Source organism: Aptenodytes patagonicus, chromosome Z (genome assembly GCF_965638725.1).
Source record: "Aptenodytes patagonicus chromosome Z, bAptPat1.pri.cur, whole genome shotgun sequence".
NCBI lineage: Eukaryota > Metazoa > Chordata > Aves > Sphenisciformes > Spheniscidae > Aptenodytes > Aptenodytes patagonicus.
The window spans coordinates 68950908-68962965 of record NC_134982.1 but is presented as its reverse complement, the minus strand read 5'-3'; the positions used below and the strand labels follow the sequence as shown (position 1 = coordinate 68962965).

Below are 12058 nucleotides of genomic sequence, written 5' to 3'. Positions count from 1 at the left end.
AAAAAGAAACACACTGAAAGGAATTGTTTTAACTTAGTTGACCCACTTCTCTTCACGATGGATTTAGTGACAGTGTGCAGTTTACTCTGAACAGCTGTGTCAAAAACCAAAGCAAATAACAATTAACAACATAAAATTAATAGTAGGTAGTCCTTGAGAGGTTGAATTCCTCCATACATTATTGAAGATGGAGATATGTTACTACATGTTTCATCCACAAAAAAAAAAAAGAAAAAAGTCTTCCATTACCTTCAAGCATGAAAATATTCAGAAGCGGTGAACTAAAGTTCACTAACTGCAGATGAAGAGAACTCAAAGAAACTTTATATTATTTTTGTGTACTTACTTCTTCCTTGAAAGCTTAAAAATAGTGAGGTTTCCATAGCCAACCATAACTGTGACCTTAAACCTTCATCCACTTACCTGATGGGATAGTTTTTCAGTGTATCATGATGTTCATAATATATGTAATACTTTCTGTATTCCTGACTACTTATGTTAGAAATCTAGTTTGGCTCTAACTCAGAGAGAAACGGTAATAATGGACAGTGCTTTCCAATGGACATGAGTATCTAAAAATACGACAAATTTGCCTTTGTCTGTGGTTGATGGGATAGTTGATGGAATAGTTGAAGCAGGTTAGAAATTAAATTAATTCCACTGCAGCATGTTCACCAAACACTCTGTGCTTCCCTAGCACATTTAGCTTAAGCCACTCTGCAATCAGAATGAAGTAGAGATTCAGCTCTAAGTTTGTCGTTACTTGCCATAGCTTCATGATGCTGACCATGAGGGAAAATGCAGGATAGATATGGAATAAAAGTATGGGAATGCAGGTTTCCACAATTGATATATCAAAATGCAAGGAGCTAAAGTAGGAGAAGGAGAGAGAAGATGAGTGATGAATAGATCACGTCCACCTCAGGGAAATTAGATGCTGCAAGTAAATTTTCTTTTCATTTGGACAACAATTACCTGTGTAGTTATATACAGGATTTTGGATCAGATGAGGTTATTTTGTTTGTTTGTTTTTTCCTGACAATACTTTTGTTGAGGTTCTTTTCTTGCTGTTTATCCCTGGTCAGTGTTACATATGGAAGAATTACATGAAAAAAAGAAGCAAATAGAGCAAACAGAAGGGATACATCAAATCTAAACTAGCAGCTGGCTGAGAGAACATTTGGCAAGGGGAAGAACAATGCCAGAGATATGCATCTCGGTGCTGGGTCAGGATTACTTCATATTCAACTGCATGAAATGTTTTACTATTTCCTTTAAGTCAATAAGGCATTGAAAAGCCATCCAGCAGTCCAGGGGCATGTGGTATTTCTATGCAATGTCAGAATAGATGGTTAACAACAAGCTGACACTGGCAACGACATTGGATTTTTGTGTAAAAAGACAAACAAAAAGAATACATGGAAGAATTTCGCTACCTTATAAATGTCAGTTGGGCACCTATGTAAGCACTACTCTTTGTTCTCTCCAACAAAAGAACAATACATCTTATAATTACTCCATATGGTCTGAAATTCCTTGAAGGTATTTCTCTTGCAGTTAACACCGCTCTGACCTATTTTCTCTCTGGATCTGCTGACTCTACTCCCAGTCTTCTTACATGCCATAATAAAGTTCTCACCCACTCACACTAGACCCAGCATGATCCCTCTCCTGAATGTTTTCTGTTTTTCTCTGTTCATTGTGCCTTCCTTTTCTGCTTTCTGGATTCTCTCCACTTTCATGTTCCAACCTATGTTTGGAAAAATTTTGTGAAGTCAGAGTGTTTAATCTTGACAGGTGCTGAGACTGCAAATTTCCCTGCTTTCCTTAAATGGGGTGGCTTCAAAGGGAGATGCGGGGTTCTGGCACCTATCAATGTCAGATCACAATTACTCTTGTTTTGTCTATTTTATCCTTGAAATTCACAAATCCTTCTTAGCTATTTCACAGTTACCACCATGATCTCCAATGCTGGAACTTTCACTTACACTTTACTTTTGCTGATACCATCCTTAAGTGAAAGAACTGACCTCAGACTCTTAGGTCTGGTTCTAAACTTGGCCTTTTCATGCTTCACCATTACTAGATACCCAAAAAGCAGTAGCTGGAAAAGTACCTTGGTTTTTGTGGCTGGCCAGGAGACAGCCTGTTTTGGCAGATGGATATTTGGCTACGATGACCAATGAGCTTGTGAGCCTTCAGGATTCATTATTGCAGTGTACCATATCTGGCCCAGAATAATTTCCCACAGGGTGAAGGATGTGACAGCCTATTGCTGTACAAATGTTGATAGTACAGATACAGCATCCAATCCAGTAGGTTTCTGGGTTAAACTCCAAATTCTTGATGCAGATTCTCTGAGGCATTCAATTTGGACTTGGCAATCACATAAAGGGGTGTGGGGGGAGGCGGGCTCAATAGCTTGATCCTCATGTTGGTCCAATGCCAGCTTCCAAACAGTTTAAAGCGACCAAAAGGCATTTCTAAACTACATCAGCTGCTAGCAGCTCCAGAGGAACCATCTGCCAGGTTAGCACATCCCAGTGCAGTCATGCCTTGATTATGCAGCTTCCAGTTCCTGCACTGGGAGGACAAATTGTATGTAAGAAATGAGCTAGATGTTAACATAAGGCTTCCTTGGAAATTAGGAAATTCTGTTCTGGCAGCTGACAAGTTTCAAGCCCCTTTGTAATCCTTTCACATACAGCAAAGAGACTAGAAGAAGGAGAGAAGATATAATTTCACATCTTCATTTTCCAAGCTCTCAACAGGCTAAGTATTCTGGAGTTGTCCTCATTATGCAGGCACACCACAATAACAACAAATATCTAGAACATTGGAGTTGTCACTAAGCGCAGAGGCGGGTACTTCCATGGTGGCCCATGGGTGGGGAACATGCTGCCAAGAGAGATTCAAATAAATCTGTTTTCTTCTGGAGAAAAAATTTGGAACCTGTTTCTTTGCCAGTTCAAATAACAATAATATCTCAAGGGAAAAGACACAAAAGAAAGAGGAGGAGAAAAGGAAACGTCTGGAGAAAACAGAAAAATAACTCTAATGTAGTACACAATACTAAGAGGACAAATACAAAGAAAATATGAATACTACATAAGATGTGTTATCATTGGCTACTATTATGATCCTTATTGACATATTGGAAGGAAGAAAATGAAAGATCAGAGCTGGAATCTCCACGGGTGTAAATCAGCGTCATTCTTCCTTGACTGCAAAAAGCTGTGACAATTTAGAACAGCTGTTATTTGGCTCGTATTGTTTTTTAGGGTTTTTTTCTGGTTTTATTTTTGTAAATCACAGTGATGATCATGGGACGGAGGATGGATTGACAATATGAGCTGTGACTCCCATGGGACATGTCTGCTGTTTCGAGTTTTCGAAGTCTTTTGAATGCTTAATGCAATACTATTTGAATAACTAACAAAGTTTTCTTTGGCAGAAACCCTATTTGGTATCAGAACAACTAAATGATGACTTCAAGTGATAATTACCAAATTGTGTTATTGCTGGTTCATAATTGCATGTTTGAGTGTTGGGAGAGGGAGAAATTAAATTCTGTTATCATTGACCATGTCAGGAGAACTGGTATTCTGAGTTCAGAGGGAGTTAGTTTAGACTTCAGTTCAGCGTTTGCTTTGAAAATATGCTTTCTTCCTTATGCAGAACAACATGTTGTTTCTTAATTAGCTTTTGGTCTATTTTGCCCACAGTCCTTATCTGCTTGTCAAGGACATTTACAAAGAGTACCACAATCCAATACGCCTTTATAATTGTGATTCTTTTACAAATGATTTATTGCAGACAAATTGGAGTACGTATTACCCAGAAGCAATGGCAGAGTTGTAGAAAAAAAAACATAAATTGTTTCTTCTTTATTTTGCAGTACTTTAAATAGCTATGTGCTAGACATCAGAGATGGCAAACAGATAAATAATTACAACAGTGAAAGAAAACAACAGTGAAACACAACATAGCATAGCCAAAGGAAAATGCTGTCTGAAATAAGCTTGTTTGTAACTACCTCTGTACAAAGGTAAGAAAAACAGGCTTTCCCTACACAGTTATCAAGCAGTCAGGTTAAGTCAGTTTGAAGATTCACAAAACAATTCACTTTATCCACTAGGAATGTATAATACCACATAAAAATCCTTAATTCGAAATGTTAATTATGGTAAATGAAAGCACGATTCTCCTGTGCTTTTCTTTGTTCACATTACTATTTCAGATCTTATACACAGGACTTCAGGCAGGGATTTGGTATTAGTAAGCTCTAGTGAACACAGATTTGCTAAATAAGAAGTCATGTGAATGGGAATTTTTTTTCTTAATGTGAACTCTAATGTTCAGGAGCATCTTGTCAACCACTGAGGAGGTGAAAACCCTGAACACTTGATCACAAAAATTAGACTCTCTTTTCTCTGATGCTACAGGTGAACTGGCTGTTTTCCAGGACAAAGCAGCACCTTTAGTGAATGTGGCTGTAGCCTCCTGTTGACACTCATCCACGAAATGCCTGTACTCAACTTCTGTGCAACTGCCACGTTCATTTGCTATCATCCCTCTCAATATATTGAAATTCCATTATTATTTTTACCCAAAGTAGTGCCTTTGATCTTGACAGGAGTATTTTGAGAGGTTGTTTAAGAAGGCATCACAATGAGAGTGATCTGTAACTGTGTAGTGTGGCCACTGTTAGCACCCTTACTTTTATAAGAAGCAAAGCAGACCATTGCATACTCTCATTTGTTGAGCTAACCCAACAGATGAATCCTGTCTTCGAAGTGATTCACAGAGAATTAAGAGGGATAAAGAGTTGGTGTTTACTTCCAAGGACTGATTTTCAGGGCTAGTTTTAGCTATCACTGTGACAAGTTCCTTTCATATAGATAGATATGCAGTTAGATGTGTGTGTCTGTGTGCATCTGTGTGTCTGCATGTGTTGTCTAGATCCAATGGGACAAGAAAACAGAAAACAGCCACATGTCTAACTGCTTAGAAACTCCTCGTCTTGTCTCTGTGGCCCCCAAGTTGCCTCCACTGAGAATTATTGCAGAATTCTTCATTTCAGCAGAGAAGTACCAGGCCCTAATATATGCATTTGGTCAACTCCCAAAGTTGAAGCTTTTCTGCCCTAACTTTTTAGTGAGAAATAGTCCTGCTTTCTCACGTAGATATTTATTATGAAGTTGTCTAGAAGTCTTACTTTGCCTTCCTTGTAGGCCTTTATTACAGTCAGCTGGTTTCCAGGGATTTCTCCAGACTTTTTTTCATGTCATTATTTTAGCAATTACTTAAAGATTGAAATGTCTTGCTTTGACCTAATGCAGGAGATGGAGCATTCTGCCAAGAGATTGACAGTAAGCATGGATTTAAAATTTCTCAGAATAATCTTATTAATGGGGGCATCTTCAAAACAGTTGAATTAGTAGTGATGTATTGGTTATAGCTGTAAAGTTTTTCATTAAATCATAGGGTTGCTGTGATTAGCATTCACTTCTAGCTCTTACACTAAGTTTACAGTGGTGCAGATTTTGCTTAAGGCTCAAGTGAAACATAATATTTTGTCTTAATCCAATTTAATGTGTTGCCCAGTCAGGATTTCCTCTAATGACTCATTCATACCCCTACTGAATTGAAAAGGATATGTGTAAATTGACATTGAACTTAAAGTCCAAGACTTTTGACTTTTTATCTTATCTCTAAATTGGCACCATACAACATCTTTATATTCTAATCATATAAAAAAAACAACTGTTCCTTTTTTCCTTGTTTTTCTTGTCTAATGAGGTCACATGAAAGAATGCAGGTCACACATACAGGATAGGACAAACGTGGAGTGTAATTCTGGACAGCCGACTACATGTGCATTCCCTGTATAAAACAGTAGCTGAGTAATCTCACAAGCAAGCTATAATGCCATAAGCTAACACAGGAACCGGTGGGGTTCAGCTACTTTGTAGGATCTGCTTCTGTGCACGCTCTCGCCTTCTGATGAGTGCAAGCTCACTTGCCCCTTACAAGAGCACATTCCCTTAGCAAGTGATCTGACTTCAGCACAGGAGGGAGAAGGAGCTACACCAGGGCAGTTATGAAGCAGAGGATGTAATCTGCTACTTCAAAGTCCATCTTAACCTTGTGGCAACTTGTTGATGCGGCCATATCCAAAGGTGGTCTTTGTACGTATAGGAGAGGAATAACAGATAGAAAAAAAAAGTATTACCATCTGCAATTTGTTTTGAGGACCACACTTAAAAGCTTTCCAATTTGCCAACATTAATTTTCAGAATGAAAATCCATGACGTCAAATATTCACAAATTCAAAGTTGTGGGCTTGTATTATTGTCAAAATCTCAGGGAATTAAAATAAATCCTTTATAATCTATCCAAAAAACTCTTGAAAGGAGGCTTGAAAAGATACTGGAAATACATGGATGGTAAGAAAATCTATGAGAATGGAGAGCTTCTTATTTATAGCAGGCAAAGGCAAAACTAAAGCCAGTGTCAGAATTTCAAAACTCAAATAGCTGAATGAGAAGCTGGACCAAGCATACATAGTTTAACAGTGAAGCTAATTATCTATTGCAACAATGTTGTTAGGGGCATAGTGATGAGGATTAGATCACTTTCTGAAAAACATTCTCTAGTTCAACCAGGAATTATGGGGCTTTATGCCAGAAGCTAGACTAGCTGATTATGGTAATTGTCCCTGACCTTTTGATTCTGTAATGCCACGTACTAGCTTTCCAACCATACATATTATGGTCAGTTCTGCACAGTTGTGCTGAATGTGTGAGCAGGACCTTGGATGCCACATTGTGAAATTCTCTGTGTGATTCACCCAACAGAATAGATCAAATCAATAAGCATTTAATAAAGCCCAGGCTTGGGACTCCTCTCCCCTCATGTTAGTTGCCAAGTAAATGGCCTCTTAAGATCACAGAAAATACCTTCCTGCACAATCCCAGAAACAAAGCTGTGTGCACTGAAAGATGTTTTTGAACTAATTATTCAAGTTTTCATAATCTTGTCTCTTCTTACGGATGAGGATCTGATCTGCATTCTTTTCAAGACAACCTCTTGCTTTCTGAAATTTATTGACAGCAGATTGCCCCATTGTGGGCTAATGGATTAGATTCAGACATTATAAACACTGAAAACAGTACAAAAACACAGCAGAAAAACAATTCATTTTTACTGCAGTCCCAGGTACACCATCTCACAGTTCCTTCAGACGTAGCAATTTCATGAATCTAAGATGGTAGACTTATTAGTCAGTACGTGTATGGTGCTGTTTGTCGTTATCAAAGCAAAACAGTAAGTCAGTACTTCTAACAGCCTATGCAATGCTGTTGTCATTCTCTCAGTCTAACAGAATTATGTCTATACCTATATTTGCTATATTTTTACCTGCTTTTCAGAATGAAAAAGTTTTTCCAAATTGAGTAAAATATTTAATATATTGTAGGGCAAACTGAAAGTGGGAAAAACTAAGAATGATGTTTTTTGAAATTTAGATGCAAAGTTGACTTGTTCTGTGTCCCATTTATCTCCACTCAAAATCTGAAGGTGAAGATAGGAACAAGGCACCTGGTTTGGGCTCACTCTTTTGAAATGAGTACATAAATTCTGTCATGCTCTAAAAATGGTAGTTATTCTTACTGGTCCTCAAAGCTGAACGGGATTTTTTTTTTTTTTTAAAGAGAAAGTGCCCCGATGACTGCTTTGAATGGCTGTGAGTCATCATGGATCATCATATGACTGAGTTAAAACTTGCTCTTTGTTATTTCAGGAGATACACTTACTCTGAAATTGCTAGGTTTTGCTTAATATGATACTGTTGGTGATTTCTTGGTGGAGATATCACATGTCAGCAACCCTAGGTCACCATCTGGAAGTCCACAGGCTGCCTTTGTATATGAAGTACCTTAAAAACCCTACAATGTTACCGACTGTTTAAGTTACCTGTACAGCAGAACACTGATTCCCAACCTTGCTGATCTGAAAAAAATGGCAACATACCGTACCTTACTGGACACATCTCTTCCAGGCTCCTGCTGCCTCCTTTCTGTTCCTGCCGCCTTTTCCATCACTGTGCATTTCCAGGAACTAGTATAGAGGCACCAGAGTTGGTCCTGCACAGGAATAGAAAAGCTGCTGCAGTACATATCTCCATGGGCTTTGTGCCTAACTAAAATGTGGTCATGTCTTCATGAGCAGTATTATCAAGCACCACATTTTTAAATCTGTCTCAAGGTCATCTCTTAGAGGAGTTTCAAAAGTAACAGAGGGTTTTATCTTGTATTCATTAACATCAATGGATGTGATCACTGGTGGATGCTGTGATTGCTGCTGACTGCCATGGGCCCTTGATGGGAGCCACAGAATTCAGTTTTGCAAGTGTAACTAGCCCATGGAAGATCTGCCTTTTCCCATGTGCATCCAACCATACGCTGTGCAATTCTGACTCAAATACCAGCCTTGGCTTCATCAAGTAGGAATACTGAGGTTCAACAGGCCATTAAATGATCCTGGAGAAACGTACTAGAAAAACAACGTGCAACACATTTTCAAACCACTGTATTCCATGGGGAATAGGATTACCAATGAGAAGTTGTTTCTTTTTCAGCAAAATTTTGTATCTGTGCACACAGTAAGAAGAGAGCTAGTATTCTGTGATTTTGTTTTAGACAAAAAATAATGATGGTGCCATGTAACTGGCAGTAAAAATTCATCCTGAAATTCTTACAAGAACTGAAGTTGTATATCATAATTTAGTTTTTGTACAGCCATATACCCTAATCAGCACTTCTCATTCAAACAATATTTCCAGCAATGAGTTCAGAAGTAGATATATAAACAGCGTTATCAGCTCTAATTGAGATACTATCATATATAACACATACAAAGACACTTGGCAAGCTTTTATCTTACAAGCTGTATTTGCATAGGGATGGTATTTATAGCCGCTAAATTAAAATAAGATTTTTTTGGTTTTGGTTTTTCATCAACGCTGTTCGTCAAGTAGGCCATACTCCTATATGACATTGTGTTCTGGAGCTGACCTGCATTCCTTTCAAACCATTTAATCACACACAGCTGACCAACATTCCTGTATAAAACCACCTAATCAAATGCGTTACAAATACCCCAAATGGTTACTTAATCTCCATATATGTACAAGTGTGAAACGTGCAGTGTCCAAATATGCCCTTTCGTAAAAGCAAATGACATAAAAGCAAAAGATGTTTCCAAAGTAAACCTTCCCCCCCTCACCCTCAATCAGCACAGATATTTTTAAGGTGGTTAAGACAGTATTGCTCCATGTAGTTGGCCTTGCACATGAAGATTAGAATTCACTGTAATTCATATTCAAGCTTGTTTTCTACACATCTTAAAAATGCAATTTAAGAAGAAAGAAATATAATAGCTTTCCACTTCTGGGCACATATGTCAAATGAGCTGCAAAATATTTGAAAATGCATGACGCTGCAGCACCTAGATAGCTCAAGGACCGTATCACAGAGGACTGTATTTCCTGTCATCTCCAAGTCGCCGGGTTCAGTTGAAAAGCTTCTCAAGGTTGTTACTGCCTGATGACTGTGTCTCAGGATCAAGCAGAATGAGTTATTTTTTATGTCCAGTAGCCACACTTTGCTTTGCACTTTCACTAGAAATCCCTATAGAAAGGACAGAGACCCACTGAGCTGGAGACCGAACTGTTTTTCCCGTTGCCAGAGATACTCGTCCAGAGCAGTGCTACGCGCTGACTGATGTGGGAATACTTGCGGTACTGCTGAGCGTGCTCTATGTGTTCTGCGGGCAACAGTTTTCCAAAATGCCAAACTAGCATAAATTCACTTTAATTTCCTACGTGCATCTTTTGGGCTTATGCAGTGTTTGCTCATCAGAGAAAATGAAATCCAAGAAATTCTGTGTTTGAAACGTGAAAGCACACAAAAGCGGGGGGAGAGGGAAAGGTATATAAAGGGATACGTTTAAGAGACAGGATGGAAAATGTGCCTATGAACAGTAAGGGGGGGAAAAAATCCCTGTCAATGCTGTGAAAGCACGGCACAGAACAGGCTAAATCACAAAGAAGAAAGCCAGGCAAAGGTTCACGTTTCTGCTCTTCTCCTGTTGCCATCAGACGCCGCGGTGGCAGGGCGTTACTCGGGCCGACCTGTTGGGAGGACTCCTTTCTCCAGGCAGCCCCCGCAGCGTCCGGGGAGCAGCCGGCGGTTTTCCGGCAGGCTTACCGAGCGCTCGGAGGGGCTGGCTGCGAGAGCAGCCTTCGCAGCTCCGCTGACCCTCGGCAGTCTGAGAGAAAACACAGGTTTCTCGCCAGGGCAGGGGGGACCCGCTCAGCGGGAAGGTGTTCGAGGGTGCCACCGGCTCCATCCGCCTGGACCACAGGGAAGCAGCGACGCTTTCCAGGTTTTATAGCAGACCAAGAAAACCCACCCCAGACCCACCAAGTTTTTATTTTAAACAGATGTGGGCGAATTGAACTCAGTATTTTCAGGTATTTTTAGCGCAGCACAGTGCCGCGCGCTTAGCATTTGACGCGACGGCGCAGCGTTTTCGGATGCCGCGGGCATCGCTTTACACGTGCGTAAAACCCGCGTGGGGTGCTGCCCGCGAGCCGCGGGGCGGGAGGAGGCACCCACCGCCGGCCGCGGGGCGGGCGCTCGCCCCGGCGCTCCCGGCGGGGCAGGGCTGCCTCCGCGGCGCGGCGCCCCGGCCATCCCGCCCCCGCGCCGGCAGCCGCGGTCCCCAACGCCTCCGCGGGGGCCTCTCCCCCCGCCGCGGGGAGGGGGGGGAGAGGGGGGGCGCCGCCGGTACCGCCCGCCACCCCCTCCCTCCCCACGCCGCCGGTCACGTGGCAGCGCCCCCCGCGCCCCGAGACCGCGGAGCGCGGCACGGGCGCGGCGGCATTGTGACGCAGCAGGCCTCCGCCGCGGCGGCGGGAGGGAGGCGCGGGCGCGGCGGGGCGGGTGAGTGCCGCCCCCGGGAGCGCGCCGCCGGGCGGCCGGGGAGCCGAGCGTGCGGCGGGGCCGGCCCCCTCCCTCCTCCCGGCCGCTGGCCGGTGGAAGGGCAGGGGCGGAGGGCGGGGCAGCGGGAGCCGGGCCGCCGCCGGAGCCCTGCCTGCACCGGCGGGGAGTGGCGGGGGGCGGCAGCCGAGAGGCGGCACCTGGGTCCTTCCCCCGTCTCCATCACCCCGCGGCTGCCGTGAAACGGCCGCGGCCGACCGGAGCGGAGGGGTGAGGTGAGGCGAGGGGAGCGGAGCGGAGCGGAGCGGGCGGGGGGCTTTGTTGCCGCCGACAACGCTGTCCCCCGGGGCGGCGGGAGGGGGGCGCGGAGCCGGGCCCGGGGTCCCCCGCGGGGGACGCGGGGGGTGAGGGTGGCGCTGGAGGCGCCCGGCGCGACTGCGGGCTTCCCCGCGCCGGGCCGTCCCCTGGGGGGGGCGCGGGAGCGGGGGTGCCCGGGCGGCGGGAGAGGCGGCCGGGGGGCGGGAGCAGGGGGGCGGGGGGCGAGCCCCGGCCCCCGCCAGCCCGCCCCGGTGAAGTGCTTTCCGCATGAAATCAGGGCTGAACGCGGGGGGGTTTATTGGGGCTGAGCACATACGTGATGTCAGCTCTGCGAAGTGCCGCTGCAAAACCCCTTGTAGCGCAGCGAAACCCGCTGACACCCGAAGCCGACGCAAATCTGTTCAGCTCCGCTCGGAGCCGGGCGTCCCTGGCGGGGACGCAGCCTTCAGCACCCTCCCGTCCCGCCGGGGCATGCCGAAATCTGGAAGAAAATCAAGCAGGGGTTGCATGTTTGTAACTGTGGGGAAGCAAATGCAAAGTTGTCTGGCAGAAAAACTGCGCCTTGGCTTATACTTGGGTCAGTCCAAGATCATGTTGTTGCAGCACCAGGGATCAAACCCTTTTCATACCCCTATCAGTGAGCAAATGCAATTTATATGAAGAAGAGCTCGAGGATCAGGTCCTGATGGTACTGGACACAAACCCGCTCCTAAATAGTCTCAGTCTTCATTTTC

The 12058-nt window shown here is 43.7% G+C and overlaps 1 protein-coding gene across 2 annotated transcripts in view; it reads left to right on the top strand.

The window, feature by feature from the left end:
* The first annotated feature begins 11214 nt into the window (after positions 1 to 11214).
* Positions 11215 to 12058, top strand: part of SNCAIP (synuclein alpha interacting protein) — a 97569-nt gene continuing 96725 nt past the window's right edge. For both annotated transcript variants that reach the window (XM_076362826.1, XM_076362827.1), the window contains exon 1: positions 11215 to 11281. The gene's annotated coding sequence lies outside the window, so the exon portion shown is untranslated. The remainder of the gene's footprint in view (positions 11282 to 12058) is intronic.